This window comes from Miscanthus floridulus, chromosome 14, assembly GCF_019320115.1.
Source record: "Miscanthus floridulus cultivar M001 chromosome 14, ASM1932011v1, whole genome shotgun sequence".
NCBI classification, from domain to species: domain Eukaryota; kingdom Viridiplantae; phylum Streptophyta; class Magnoliopsida; order Poales; family Poaceae; genus Miscanthus; species Miscanthus floridulus.
In genome coordinates, this window is record NC_089593.1 from 4983100 (window position 1) to 4999849 (window position 16750).

Genomic DNA, 16750 nt, shown 5'->3' on the forward strand with positions numbered 1-16750 from the left:
CATGGTTATGCATGAAGCGGAAGTTCATTATGATGCCGATCCTCATCCAAGGTCTGAGGCAACCTAGCAACGACATTGATGTCTATCTGAAGCCATTAGTTGAAGAACTTCTAGTTTTATGGAACAAACCAGGTGTACGTGTCTGGGATGAGTACAAACAAGAACACTTTGACCTACGAGCAATGTTGTTCGTAACAATCAATGATTGGCCTACTTTAAGTAATCTTTCAGGTCAGACAAACAAAGGATATAATGCATGCACACATTGTTTTGATGACCTTGACAGTATATATTTGAAAAGATGTCGAAAGGTCGTGTACCTTGGCCATCGTCGATTCCTTCCTTTGAATCACCAAGTAAGAAAGAAAGGGAAGTATTTTAAAGGTAAGCCAGACCACCGGAAGAAGCCTCATAACCGAACCGGGGAAGATGTACTCGCAATGGTCAAGGATGTGAAAGTAGTATTTGGAAAGGGACAAGGCAACGAATCTGATCCCAAAGATGCTAAGGGACACGCACCCATGTGGAAGAAGAAGTCCATCTTTTGGGAGCTACCCTATTGGCAAGTCCTAGAGGTCCGCAACGCAATCGACGTGATGCACCTGACAAAGAATCTTTGTGTGAACCTGTTAGGATTCATGAGTGTGTATGGGAAGCCAAAGGATTCACTTGAAGCACGCCAGGACTTGCAGGGCATGAAAGAACGAGACAACCTTCATCTAGAGAAGACAGATTATGGACATCATTACTTAAGTCCTGCTAGCTACACGCTTAGCAAAGAAGAGAGGGACAGCATGTTCGAATGTCTAAGCAGCATCAAGGTCCCATCAGGATTCTCCTCCAATATAAAGGGTATAATAAATGTGCTAGAGAAGAAATTCCTAAACTTAAAGTCCCACGACTGCCACATGCTTATGACGCAATTGCTTCCAGTTGCTTTAAGAGGAATTCTACCTCCACATGTACGTCTAGCCACCGTGAAGCTATGTGCATTCCTCAATGCAATTTCTCAGAAGGCAATCAATCCAGTGGAACTAGCTACTCTATAGAATGATGTGATTCAATGTCTTGTCAGCTTTGAGTTGGTGTTCCCTCCATCCTTCTTTAATATTATGACACACCTCCTTGTTCATTTGGTGAAGGAGATTAGTATTCTTGGACCTGTGTTCTTACATAACATGTTCCCCTTCGAGAGGTTTATGGGAGTCTTGAAGAAATATGTGAAAGTCCGTTCTAAGCCTGAAGGAAGCATCGCCTAGGGCTATGGAACAGAGGAGGTCATTGAGTTCTGTGTTGACTTTATTCCTGACCTTGCCCCGATTGGCGTTCCCGAATCGCGACACGAGGGGAGACTCAGTGGTAAAGGAACTTTAGGGAAGAAAACATATATTGGCATGGAAGACGATTATTTCAATAAAGCACACTACACAGTTCTTTAGAACTCGTCATTGGTGAATCCGTACATCGAGACACATAAGGAGTTCTTACGATCCAAGTTTCCAGGGAAGACTGAAGCTTGGATTAGGCGTCAGCACATGGAAAGTTTTAGTGGTTGGTTGCGAAAAGAATGTCAAGGCGATGACAATATTGATGAGCAACTGTATTTGTTGGCTAGGCAACCGTCGTGGCATATCCTCACGTACCAAGGGTACGAGATAAATGGGAATACATTTTACACAGTTGCCCAAGATAAAAGGAGCACCAATCAAAATAGTGGTGTTCGCATAGATGGCACAGATCCAAATAGGAATATACAAACATATTATGGCCGCATAGAAGAGATATATGAACTAGACTATGCACCTAATTTTAAAGTCCCTTTGTTCCGGTGCCAATGGGTGAAGCTGACCGGAGGAGGGGTAACAGTCGACAAATAGTATGGAATGACAACAGTTGACCTCAACGATATTGGGTACAAAGACGAACCATTCGTCCTTGCTGCCGATGTGAGTCAGGTGTTCTATGTGAAATACATGTCTACAAAATCAAAGAGAGGAAAAAACAAAGACATCAACTCAATGATCAATGAGCCAAAGCGCCACATAGTTCTTTCTGGGAAAATAAATATAGTGGGAATTGAAGACAAGTCAGACATGTCAGAAGATTATGAAAGAAATGTCCGAATTCCACCCTTCATAGTGAAGAAAGATCCAAGCATCATGTTAAATGATGAAGACACTCCATGGTTACGACAAGATCGTAACCAAGGGTCATATGTCAAGACGAAATTCACTGTTGTGCCCGCATGATACAACGATGCATGTTTAATATATTATGTTTTAGAGATGGATATTATGTAATGTGTTATGACATCACATTGTAATATGTTTAATATATGTTTCAAATTTCACAAGTGTGACATAGTTTTAGAAAGTCCATATGAGATTCAAGAATTTATGACTAGTGTTTGATAAAACTTTCTCAAATGAGAAAATGAGCTATGTAACAATTGTAGATCTTGATGAGATGATCAAACTTGGTATTCAGAGTTTTTTCATCTAAGGTCATTTAGTGTCTCATTTGAGCAAGTTTGACCAAGTCAAATTTGGTCAAATGAAAAAACAACACTTTGACTCTAGTATTATGAACTCTAAATGACTTCAAATTGAAAAGTTTTGAATACCAAGTTTGTTAAACTCATCAAGATCTACAATTGTTGTTTTGGTCAACTTTCCATTTGAGAACGTTTGGACGGTTCAAATTTATGAATTTTAAATTTCGACATCTACAAACTAGTTTTCGGAACCCTAGATTGTCTCAAATTGAAAAGTTTTGAATACCAAGTTTGTTCATCTCATCGAGATCTACAATCCTTATATAGGCCATTTTTTCATTTGAGAAAGTTTGAACAAAATGTAGTTCAAATTTCACAAGTGTGTGACATAGTTTTAGAAAGTCTATATGAGATTCAAGAATTTGTGACTAGTGTTTGATAAAACTTTCTCAAAAAGGAAAATAAGATATGTAAAAATTGTAGATCTTGCTGAGATGATCAAATTTGGTATTCAGAGTTTTTTCATCTGAGGTCATTTAGTGTCTCATTTGAGCAAGTTTGACCAAGTCAAATTTGGTCAAATGAAAAAACAACACTTTGACTCTAGTATTATGAACTCTAAATGACTTCAAATTGAAAAGTTTTGAATACCAAGTTTGTTAAAATCATCAAGATCTACAATTGTTGATTTGGTCAACTTTCCATTTGAGAAAGTTTGGACAATTCAAATTTGTGAATTTTAAATTTCGACGCTTACAAACTAGTTTTCAGAACCCTAGATTTTCTCAAATTGAAAAGTTTTGAATACCAAGTTTGTTCATCTCATCAAGATATACAATTGTTGTTTTGGTCAACTTTCCATTTGAGAAAGTTTAGATAGTTCAAATTTGTGATTTTTAAATTTCGACGCCTACAAACTAGTTTTCGGAACCCTAGATTGTCTCAAATTGAAAAGTTTTGAATATTAAGTTTGTTCAACTCATCAAGATCTACAATCCTTATATAGGCCATTTTTTCATTTGAAAAAGTTGTAGAACAGAAATATTATATTTTCTTTATTTTTATAGGTTCAAAAAAAATTTCCTATCATTTTGGTCAAAAACCGAGAAAAAATTGAAACATTGACGTTACAATAATGTGATAATAAATTTCCTATCGAATAATATTAGTTTTATTAATTTTAAGTTACAAATATATTTTTGCATTAACAAAATACTTAGTATTAGTAACATTTATATTCTATATTCATAAAAGAAATTAAAAACTTTAGGTTACAAAATTTTCCTATTTACAATAAATAATTAGTTAATCAATAGTATTTTTTAAAATAAATATTGCAAAGTATTGAAGTTGCTATAGAATTAATTGATTAACCTAGTATTAAACAAGGAGAACAAAATCAAAATCCTAGGCCTTTCCAATTACTCTGGCGGGCTACCAAAATTTTCAGGCCTTCAGTCCCGGCCCAGGCCAGGAACCGGGACTAAAGGGTGGGCGGAATTGCCCGCCCAAAAATATCTTTAGTCCTGGCTGGTAACACCAGCCGGGACTAAAGATCCTTTAGTCCCGGCTGGTAAGCCGAGCCGGGACTAAAGAGTTGGACCTTTAGTCCCGGTTCGGCTTACCAGCCGGGACTAAATGACGTTTAGTCCCGGCTGGTGTTACCAGCCGGGACTAAAGGGTCCCGGCCTATATATATCGAACGGTTCCTGTTCTGTTCATCTTCTACTTTTTGATCTACACGTTGATCTCGTCTCTGCCGCGCCCGGCCGTCGAGCTCGTCTCTACCGTGCCGCCGCCGTCGTCTACCCCCGCCCGGCCTCGTCGTCGAGCCCCACCCGGCGGCCGTCGAGCTCGTCTCCGCCGTACGTCGTCCTCGCGCAAGGTGCTCAGCTCGGCCCCGTGGCCGGCCAGCACGCCCGCCATCCGCCCCAGCTAGCCTGCTAGCTAGCTGCTCTCGGCCATATTTTTTAGATAGTTTTTTAGATAGTTATTTAGATAGTTTTTAGATAGTTTTTTAGATAGTTTTTGATATATATGTTAGATTAAAATGTATTAAAATTTAATTAGTAGTTTATTCTTAGTTTTTTAGTTAGTTTTTTAGATAGTTTTTGATATATGTTAATTAGATTTAAATGTATTAAAATTTAATTAGTACTTTATTTAGATAGTTTTTTAGATAGTTTTTATTATAGTTTTTGATATATTTAGTAATTATTATTCTATCTCTCTCTATATATGTGTTAGATTTAATTTTGATTTAGTAATTCTATCTATGTATATATGTTAGGTTTAATTAGATTTAGTAATTAATTCTATCTAGATATATGTGTGTTATTTTATTTAATTGGATTTAGTAATTATATTCTATCTCTCTATATATATGTTAGATTTAATTTTGTTTTAGTAATTGACACATGCATATTTTATTAGTAATTCTATCTCTATATCACATGCATATTTTATTTTAGTAATTCTATCTATATATCACTTGGATATTTTATTAGTAATTCTATCTATATCACATGCATATCTAGAGAGAGATTCTATATATATACATATATATGTACTTAATTATTTCTATGTGTATATATACATGTACTTAATTATTTCCATGTGTTGAGAGAGAGAGAAAATTATATCTAGAGAGACATTCTATGTGTTATCACATGCATATCTAGAGATATATACATATGCACTTATTTCTATGTGTTGAGAGAGAGAGAAAATTATATCATTCTATGTGTATATATACATGTACTTATTTCCATGTTTTTGGATCGAAAGTGTTTTTAATTCGATTCTAAAGCCTATACCTTATTATTGTTTATCCTTATGAAATATTATGTGTTATTATATTTAATTGGATTTAGTAATTCTATATGTGTTATCACATGTACTTATGTTATGTGCCATAGTAATTCTATCTATGTGTTATCTTGAAGATACAAATGGCTGCTCCGGATGATAACTGGAATGATGACATAATGGCGGATATTATCAACGTCGGCACCAATGCGGATGTAGATGACACGAGTCAGTACTTTGCTGATTATGAGGATATCCTGAATATCCCGGTGGTTGAAGATCAACAAATTGTCGCGCAAGAAAATACTGGCGAGGTATATTCAATTATCTATCATCTCTTATAGATGCATGCGTACGTATATTTGTTGTTAATCGTTGTGTTTCTACTCATGTAGTCGGTCTCTGGATCTACATCAACTACCGGCAAGAGTAGGAAAGTCCGAGGGCCAAAAAAGCCATTAGAGGGCCGTTTCATAATATCAGAATTCAACACCGACACCGGCAAACCATTGGGACCACATGCGAGTTAGTGCTCGTGAATGGAAGCAGAAGATATCCGCTCCTAATGTTAGTTTTGTATCTGATCGTGACAAGAACCTAGCTTGGAGAGATATCACTCAACATTTCACATTACAAGCAGATGATGCTTTGAAGGAGCTAGTGAGGGATTGGACAATGAAGAAGATGGCAACATTGTTCCAGAGTTGGAAGAAGACATTGTATAAAAAGTTTATCTTGAAGAATGATACGCCGGATTTCAATGCTAAGGCGTTTGTCAAGTTGGAGTCCCATTGGGATGACTTCGTACAATACAAGACATCTCAAGAGAGTGAGGAACGTGTGATGAGGAATCGGCAGAATGCCCGATAGAAGCAATACCATCATCGCATGGGATCAGGTGGTTATAGGAGTGCTATTCCCAAGTGGCAAAACCTAGAAACAGAGATTACTGCCAAGGGAATCATACCTGAAACAATAGAGAAGAACTGGCCTCAACGCGTGAAGAATTGGTTCTACACTCATGGGGGAAGCCTAGACCCAGACACTGGCAAGCTAATTTTCGGCCAAAAAATTGAGAGAGCAACACAGAGACTAGCTCGTGCTAGGGAAGAAGCTGATAGTGGTGTTTTCAAGCCCAACAGAGAGAAAGATGAATTGACATATGCCCTAGAGAATCCCGAACACGGTGGTCGAACAAGAGGCTATGGGGCGGGTTCTGTGGCTACAAGCATTCCCAGTAGACAAGGATACCTACAGAAGCCGTCAGAGAAAGAAGGATGAGGAGGCAGACCGAATCCGTGTATTGGAGCAATTTGTTAATGAGTCACGACAAGCATTGCTTGAATCACGTGAACAAGAAAAATCTCTTGAGGCAAGAATACAGGAGGAGATCAAGAGGCAAGTGCAGCTAGCAATTAGTCAAATACAATCGCAATCAACGCTGAGAGTCACCATTAGCCCCGTTGGTCAGATGAAAAGCAGTTGTGCTTCCACAGAGCTGCCAGTTATTCAAGATGATGCTGGGTTGCGCTTCCCTGTTGATGACATTACTGAGCCTCTAACAACATGTGAGCTGCACATTCCAGATGGTAATAATGCATCAATCATGGTGGCTGTCGGGGTTGTATCTCCAATAGATCGAACGAAGACACCAAGAATCCATGGGTCAGTTATTCAACCTGGATATGCTAGCGTCTCGGTCGATAGAGTGCTCAAAGGTTACAGCAATGTTCCTCTTGACATTGAAGGCGGTGATGGAGAGAAGACACTAGGAGAAGCAGAGAAGACATTTATTCAATGACGCAAATGCTTCATCATCATTCCTGGGACGCCACCGCTTCCCCTACCTCACCCTAGGTACGAATGAAAGTGAATGAAATATTATTTTCCATTAATTTTATATTGGCTTCAAAAATAATTGACTCACAACTTGTTTTTGTAGCAGGGTCTCCCCCTAGCCTAGCCCAATCATTCATTTCTCATCTCATCACAGCGTCGCGGGGGGCGAGACGACTTCATCCCCACGGCAATCTCCAACTCCTACACCGGCCCCATCGCCTCCACAATGATCTCCAACTCCTACACCGGCCCCACCGCCTCCACAACGATCTCCAACTCCTCCACGCCGCTCTCCAACACCGGCCTCATCGCCTCCATGCCGGTCTCCAACACCGCCCCCACCCCCTCCACAGCGACGCACTATAGAGACGTCTAAGGTCCCGACGGCAAAGAAGACCTCAAAACAAGAGTTATTTCTCAGGAAATACTTCCTGAAAAGACTGATGAGCAAATAGCAGCTGAAGAAGACAAAAAAGTGAAAGATTTTTTTATAGATATCCAAAAGCAGAGACAAGCGAAGCTTAAGGAGAAGCCGTACTTTTACATACCACGAGATCTGCTGAGGTAGAAGGTCGAAGCTCATAAGAAAAAGATGCTTAAACTTCGTAAGCCTCCGCCACTATCAGACTATGACCGCTCCCTCGTGAAGTCACATGATGCAGATAAGAAAAGGAAAAGAGCATCAGGGAATGATGTCCCACAGCTCGGACAACAGAAGCAACCAATGCAAAATCTTGTTGTTGCTAATGAATATGGTTCCAACATAGAAGTCTATCGACCAGACAACTCTGGAGAAGTGTCAGTTCAAGATCTTAATGCTTTTTTTGAACTAACTGGTTTAACCTTGGATCAATTGATGGGCAAAGCTCCAATCTAGAACCTGGAAGTTGATACCTGAAAGACTTATAAATTTAGCAAAAGTCTGTACAACCCTGCGGCTCTGAATGAATTGGGTACGCAAATGTACTTGCTCAAAAAGTGGTACATGCAGGCGTGTGGTAGGGGTGAGGAGTGGATCTTTGTCAGATTTAGAGACCATCATTACTTCCGTGGCGATAACATCTTACATATTAGTTTTGAAGAATTGCATCAACTATACCACATGGATGCTCTGGACAAATCAATCATTAGCTCCTTTTGTTTGTAAGTGATTCGTACTTTTATTTAATAAACTCACTTCCATGCGTACGTGTATATAATTATCCTCACATGTAACTTATATTTATATATAGATTCCAGATGTCAGAGCTCCAAAGAATACAAGACACCAGTGTTGGCTTCATTGATCCTTATATCGTATTCAAAACCGATATTATTGCCAATGAGCAGTGGATATCTAAAGCATAGAAGAATATCATGAGGTTCTTTGTGAAGCAGCACGACAAGACAACAATACTTTTCCCGTACAACTTTGAGTAAGTGTTAATAATAATGTAGTCTACACATTTTATGTAATATCAATACAACTTATATGCATGTACGTGTGTGTATAAACCAATGCAGGTTTCACTGGATACTCATTGTCATTGAGTTAAACTCAAGTCGGTTAGTAATCTTGGACTCGTTGAGAAAAGAGCGGGCACTATACCAAGATATGATAGACATTATCCAGGGGTAATTTCGATCTCTCGCGCACAACTATTATTGAATAGACTTTGCCATAATTTATTAATGATCGTACATTATTGATCGCACAGGGTTTGGAAAGAGTTTATTCGGCAACACCGCAAGGATTGCAAGGCACCGCTTAATGTAGTTGAAATACCAGTAAGTTGTACTATATATACTTCCCCACGTGTTTAATTACTATATCATATTTCAATTTACGTGTGAGATGATGAGAATAATCTTTTTCTCGTACAGTGGTGTTTGTGGCAGCAGCCAGGTAATAACTTGTGTGGATACTACGTTTGTAAATCTATCACTGCACACATAAGAAGAACTCCTGAAGATGTCCTCAGAGTACGTATATATCAATTTTTTATTTATTTTTAAATGAATATATATATATATATATATATTAATACTTTTCCTTTTATTTCAAATGCAAGATTGAATGGTTGAAACAAAGGGTCATGCAAAAATACCATCTGAAAGCAGTTCAAGAGTCAATAGCAGGATTTCTTCTAGAAAAAGTGTTAAATCCCAACGGCGAGTTCTACTTTGATCCTAAGGAATAAATGATGTAAATTAAATGTTTATTGATATCGTTATTTTCGAGAACAAAATTATAAAAGTGTTGTATATATACATATATATCTATAATATATATAGTTTCATACTTTATTCGAATATAATAATGCTCGAGATGATAATTAGATGTAATTATATGCGTGCGTGTATTTATATTAGCAGTGTAGAATACGTACATAAAAACATATTATATATTAAACAAATATGTGTAACTGAACTGAAAACAAATTAAACAAAAAAAAGAAAAAGAAAATGAACCTTTAGTCCCGGTTAAGGGACTAAAGGGTGCGGCCACGTTTGCTCGGATGGAGGGCCTTTAATCCCGGTTGGTAACACCAACCGGGACTAAAGGTCCCTCTTTAGTCCCGGCTCGATGACCCGGGACTGAAGGTTCCACCTTTAGTCCCGGGATCGTTGTCCCGGCGCAGTAACCGGGACTAAAGGCCGTTACCGCCCGGGACAACAAGGCCATCCTGTAGTAGTGGTAGCTTCGCCACTGGACTCTACCACTTGCATCAGGCCTGCCCTTCTCTCTCTTTAAAAAAAATGAGTTCTCAAACCCTAACCTCAAACTATTTATCTATCTCTTGCCTATCAACTTCTAACTTTCTGAAAATTATTGGGTGTACATGTCCCTTTACTAGATCGGCCCCTTGTGACGCAGACTCGCAGAGGGAGGCGGAGATGGAGATGGATGAGGCGCGGAGGAAGAGGGGCCACAAGATCGAAAGGGTTGGGGGAGCGACGAGGAAGAAGAGAGATCCTGTAGCGGAGGAGTGGGCAAAGAAGCAGATGGCGGAGGAGCGGAGGGAGGAGGAGGAAAGTGAAAGGTTTATGGTGGAATTTGTAGCAAAATACCCGAACGAACAAGACTGGTCCGACATGTTGGCCGTAGACGCTCGTCTGTATCGCGACCACTGGGAAGGTGTCTGGGCAGACCTCTTCGGTTCCTTCGAGGACACCAGTCAGTAATCTCTTTTGAACAGCTCAGCTCTTTTATTTTGGTTATCGTTTTATGCAGGGATCGAAATTGTTATTTATTTTATTACAAATATGAAAATCTAACTGATCTGTAGTCCCATTAAGTCCAATGAATTGATTGTTCCGAATTGAATTGTTATGTTACTATGTTAGTCTGATATATGCTTACCTGCAGCGCGAATCCCACCCATGCGCTTCACGGATCAGCCCGCGCCGAGTCACGCCAGAGTGCAGGATACCCTGCAAATCTTTTCAGTGAAGATCAAAGAAACATACCAGGGCTTACAATGGCCACTTCAGGTGTTTGGTATGGTTGCTGCACGTGACCCAATTGATCACAATCGCAATGTTATCTTCAACCGCGAAAGGAACAACTGCCAAATCCTCACCCAAGAGGTTCGTGTTCCCCATTTTCTTGTCGTCATCGTCTGACTTATGTTCTTGCATTATGAAACCTTAATGCTCAATTACTTACCCTCCGCACAGTCACCCGCACGGGTAACATGTTACATCTGTAGGCTCTCCATACCTTTATTAGCTTTTTTTTTTTTTGGGGGGGGGGGGGGGGGGGGGGGGGGGTGTTGAAATGATCATACATTTTTATTGCAGAATTTCTCCTCATTGTGGAATTCCTTCTTTGTTACCTACTCCCTCTATACCAAAATAATAACCCTATTTTATATAGGGAAAAGTCAAACTATACAAGATTTGACAACAAATTCTACACAAGTTCAGGACATCAAACTTGCATCAATCGGTTTGTATTCAAAATGCCTATGAGATGATATTGATTCTTTAGCAAATGACAACAGATTTTAAGAGAAATTAAGGGTTAGGAGAGGCTACCCTCATTCAGCTTTCACAGGCCCGGGTACTTTGGAGTTTTGCTTGGCTGGCCCTGCTGGGCAGGACCAGATTTTGTAGTAGTGTTTCGTTGGGAAAAAAAATCAAACGTGCCCCTTATATTTTCCATTCATTTATTACTTTTCCTTGATCAAAATATGTTTACCATTTCGGGGAGGAGGGAGTATATTTCAATGGTGTTGACAACTCAATTCAGATAGAAAGTCAGTGCAACTGTGATTGAACACATTAATGCATATATTGTTACAGTCATTAAATCTTGTGATGCAAATTGTGTTGTTGGAATAAGTCTTTTCAGATTTTTTTTTGGTGATGGATATGCTTCATCTGGAATTTAGCTTGAAAAATAATGTAGAAGTGTCCTTATTGCCTATTAGCCATGGATAACTTGCCAAATAATGGATCAAAACTGTATGAATAATTATAGTTGTTCAGTGAAGTACTTGATTTGTATTCACTCCATTCCAAATTGTAAGTTGTTTTGGCTTTTCTAGACATAATATATATTTAGGTAGGTAGCAAAAGCTATGTATCTTACAATTTGGAATGGAGGGAGTATCTTTTGTTATATGAAATTTTGACAAACATTCTAATTTTAAACAATCAGCACGGAAAAAAACATGCATCAGCGTGCAACCTTTTTATCTGTATTTGTTAAAATTCATTTGTCTTCAGTTTGTAGTGTTAGAAGTTGAATTTGAGTATAAGCTTAATGCATTTGGTCGCCAACTCAACTTGCAGGCGGGCTCGTTCGCGGCCGGCCGCTACCCCGCCTCGCTTGCCGCAAAGTTTATTAGCAGGCTTGCGGCTTGCCACAAAGTTGCGGATCTTGCGGACAAGTGTTTCGCGGACACAACAAACTTGTATGCAAAACCCGCAAGACCCGCAGGACGTACAGTACAATGTCTAAAAATTATTAGTATCCTCAAGCTCAAGTCTGACCTTTTTCCAGAGGCCCTCCATCAATTGCCCTACGTTAGGCCTGTGCATTTCAGAAGTTGCAACAAATATATTCTTTTGGACTGACTTTCAAATTGCTGTAATCAGTCAGTGTACGGTAAGCAATCAATCTAGCTAAGCTGTATATTAGCAAGGAGTAAATGAGTATAAGAATTTCTTCAGTATATAATATGACTGGACGTCTAGACGTGCTTTTTATGATTATCTGTTACTTGGTAAAAAGGGCATATCATCCAGAACAGCTTTCAAGTCTGCAGATTCAGATTCTTCTATCTCATAGGCAAGAATATCTGGCTGCGGAGCATCTTCAATCGTCAATTTACAGTTTATTCCAGTAATTCACGCCACAACGCACAGGTATCGCCTAGTTGCAAATGGAGTACTCCATCCAGGTTACATGTGGACTTGAGTAGTGTATCAGATTCAGACTAGTTGTTTGCGTCAGTTGCTTGCGGGCAACAGTCAGTCAGGCACAGCAACAGTCAGATTCAGACTAGTTGTTTGCGTCAGTTGCTTGCGATGGAAGGGAGAGCAGAGGAGGGTGTTGCGGGTCTTGCGGGTTGTTGCGAGGCTTCTCGCTCGTCCAACGGGCTTGGAGGGTTGGAAGTCTTTGGGCCACGAAAAAATTGCAGCGGGTCCGCAACAGCCACGAAGCCTAGTTTTGCGGGGCGAGCGGGCGGGTTACGTTAACAACCCGCCCCGCCTGCAACTTGATCGCCAACTCAATATTAACCTTTGTAGTTGCATTTCTCAAAAATTATGTCCCCAAACATAACTGGGACATAGAATGCCTGCCGCCTGCAACTTTTACTATACTCTGATTTTGTCCTTTAGAATTCAATTCCCTTTATTGGTGCTCCTATAATGCATGGACTCAATATGCACTGGTAGATCTCTTAAGTCCATTTCCAGTGCCTGAGACGTATCCTATTTTTTTACGCTAGAAAGTTCTGCTATTTTCTTTTATTTTTGACTGAATAGGTTTTAGGATAATTTGCAAGGCATTGCTAAGCAAATGTCTGAAATAAAATAAGACAATTTAATGTGCTTTCACTAATGCACTAAACTGCATTTCTTCCTATGGTTTGACATCTATTATGCCCCTCAATATTTTATTCTACGCACTACGTATTTTATATATAGTTGGTTAATATTTTATTTTGATTGTACTTCTGAATGTTTACCTCTTTCTCTCTTTTTGCTTCAGATTGCTTTATGTTTATGTACATTGGTTCATTCAATTTAAAAGATGTGAAACATTTCAATGCTTTTGATATTTCAAAATTGTGCACACTAAGAATTAATTTTCACACATTTGCTCCTGCATAGACTTCTGATTCATTCCACTAGACTGAGTTTTACTTGATGAGTAAGCTTTCAGAATGACTGAAGATAAACACGCGCTTCTTTCCTTGGCCTTTGGTTTCTTTAATCTCCTCTGCCCAGCGGCTCCCTCAGTCTCTCTGGTGGTTTTGTTTCCTGTTTTAGCTCTCCCCTCTGTACAGTGTTTTTCTTTTTAATATATAAAATCTTACAATGGGGGTTTCCCCTTCTTTATTTTCTGTTAAAAAAAGTATATGGCATGGTGATGGACAAACTCCCCTTTACATAGATTAGTTTTCTGTCAACATAGATGAATTGTATGAAACATGCAGCAAGATTCACTAGAAAATAGTGGAGAAAATATTATTTACTTAACTTATGTGAAAAATATTATTTACTTAATTTGGTTGCATTGAATGCAGGATCCATTCTTAAAACTGACAGGTCCAACCCGTGCAGTTGTGGTGTGTGATCCTGTGTACTTTGAGGTTGAACTGAAAGTTAAGGGTTTTGTCGAATCTGAGGATAAAGATTTAAGCCTCTTAACAGTGCCACTCACTGATTATTCTAGCATTAATTCTACGTGCTTGATGAACAAAGCCTATACTAGCAAGCTTAGCACACTGGAGTTGAAGTTCGGCTATGTTGTTAGTTCTGTGGAGGCCACTATCAGTGTGTATGTCACCGAGGGGTCATGGCCAGATGATTTCTTTGGTCGATATACCGCACAGACATCTAGTTTAGAAGATATGCCAGTCTTGTTGCTTGAATTTGAGAAGATATTCCGGTTGATGATGATGGCAGGCAATGTTTTCAAGTCGTCCAGTTGAACCTAGTCGCCATGGGACCGACCATGAGACTAATCGCGATTAGTCATCGACCAGGCCAATTAGTCGAGCCTAGTCGACCCCTGGTCGTCCTGTGTATATCAGGACATATATACCTACTATATATATACCTATATATACTATATAGTATACACTATAAAGCAAGCATCAAGACTACATTAGTGTTTAGCTAGTGACTTACTTGTGGGAGTTGTTTTCTTCTCTTTTCTGCCATGTCCAGAGGTCCATATTCCTGTCCCAAACTCTATTTCTTTGCTGACTTGCTTCTGGAAGTCTAAAATACCAAAGAAGACCATAATTAGCAACACTAATGTAGTCTTGATCTTGACACAGCTCAACAGCAGCACTGCTGCATTAGCAAGCACTGCTGCAGTGGCAAACAACTAGCATTTAGCAGTTAGCACATAGCAGACCATAGCAGCCACACAGCCAGCATATTACATAACCAAACAAGTTCAGTACACATAAGCTAAAGTGTTCAACACAGAGTCACAAACATTGACATTTAACGGTCCAACAAAAGTAGGCAACGAGCCATCTAATTAAGCAAATCAACATTAAAATTGAAGCCTCCATCTCCATCTCCAGTTGGTCCATCTCCAGTTTCAGTTGGTGCAGATTCTTCATCCTCCTCCATTGTTATTGCTGAATCTATATGCTGATCTTGGTCTTCGTCATCAACTTCATCAATATCTTGAGTCACTGTGTTCCTTGGACGCTTCTTGTTCCTAGCATAAGTACGTCTCACAGGGGCAGCAACAGCAGCACGAGTAGCAGCAGCCCTAGGCAAGTTACGTCCCTCTAGACCCTGAGTTGCACCAATAGCCTCATCCACAAACAGCCCAAGTCATAGCATCGCCACCACCTTCCTGAATTGGTTCTGGTTCACAATTTTCATTGACCCATTCATTTTCTCAATGAAATTCATCAAGCAAGAGTGGATTGCATCTCTTTTCTTTGGAACCCAGCTCTCTAATTTTTTTTTAAATCTGTTTTCCATCTTGCGGTTGTAACTGACATATACCAACTTATTTAACCTTTGGTGCTCTAATCGGTTTCTCTTTTTTGTATGGACCTACACAAAATATAATGCAGAATCACATATCAATATTACTACCATACTTAATTACTCAGCAGTAGTACACTAGCACTTACAGCAGAAAATTCACTCCAACTACGCTCGCATCCAGATGCAGCGCAACAAAGGCTAACAATCGTTTTTTGCTAAATATTCTAACCCTATCAGGCCAAACTGCAAGCCCAGTAGCCCACATGTCCGCCCAATTAAACAGGCCCAAAAATAGAGTAACCAACTAATCGTCCATGTCCTAGTCAGACGACTAATCGTGATTTTTCGTCGACTAATCGGACGACCAGCTTTTTGGTCGAGCTAATCGAGTCGGACCTCCTAATCGAACACCAGGTACCGATTAGGACGAGTAATCGCGATTAATCGGACAGACTTGAAAACATTGATGGCAGGATCAAGCTTTCACGATGTGTTGCTGCAGTTGAATTTGAGGGTGAGCTGAAAGTTTCTGTGGCAGCATTTCGGTATGATAAGGATTTGGATAAGATAATTATGGTAGGGGAAGATGAGAAGGGGTTCAGACCCAAGAGGGCAGGTAAAAGCTCAGGTACGCTTGGGTTTTGCAAAATTGATGTCACTATTGCCTGGTCAATTATGTCCTCATTTCCTTGATTAGTTTTTGTTGCTATGCTTAGCTATACGCTTAGTAGTATATGTGAATATGTGCATCTTTTGGCCTCTGCACCGTAGCTGTTGCTCCTGGAGCAAATAGTTAAGAGTGTTTGTTGTTGTTCTATCTTAGCAAACTCAGATACCAATTTCTACTAACTAGTGATGTTTGGGAGATGTATGCAGTATTTGCAATCCATATTGATGAAGTCACATATGCTACTTTAATCTTTATATCATTACTATTTACTTGTACCTTGGTACCAAATCTTTCATAAACATATATGGTTGTTGCAGTCGTTTGTGCTTTGTTGCGCATCCTGTCCCTTTCTCATCCATGCATGGGCGTGCTTGGTGAATCTGATCTTAGATTTTGTTGTGTCAAATGTATTCTGACAAGTCTATAATTATGCACACGCAAAGTTGCTTTCTGATGGTCAGACCCTGGGGTTTCTAAACCTTGTTTAGTTTCTTTTTTGTTGAGCACTATTCTGTATATCTAGGCATAGCAGTCGGGACAGATAGGTTCAAACAGATTTTAAGACCATATAATAGATGATGTTTTAGGTTTGTCCAAAGTCAAATTAGATTTGTTCTAAGTCAAACCATTTCAAGTTTGACCAAATTTATTGAAGAAGAAATTAATGTACTATAAGTATTATTAAATTTATCATGAAGTCATATTATTATATCTATTTGAGGTTATAAATGCTAGATGTTTTTTTCTATAAAGTTAGTCAA

At 39.2% G+C, this 16750-nt stretch overlaps 1 pseudogene; it reads left to right on the forward strand.

Annotated features, from left to right (window-relative positions):
- Window positions 1-10126: 10126 nt before the first annotated feature.
- LOC136502681 (uncharacterized) lies at window positions 10127-16012 on the forward strand (annotated as a pseudogene).
- The last annotated feature ends 738 nt before the right edge of the window (window positions 16013-16750 follow it).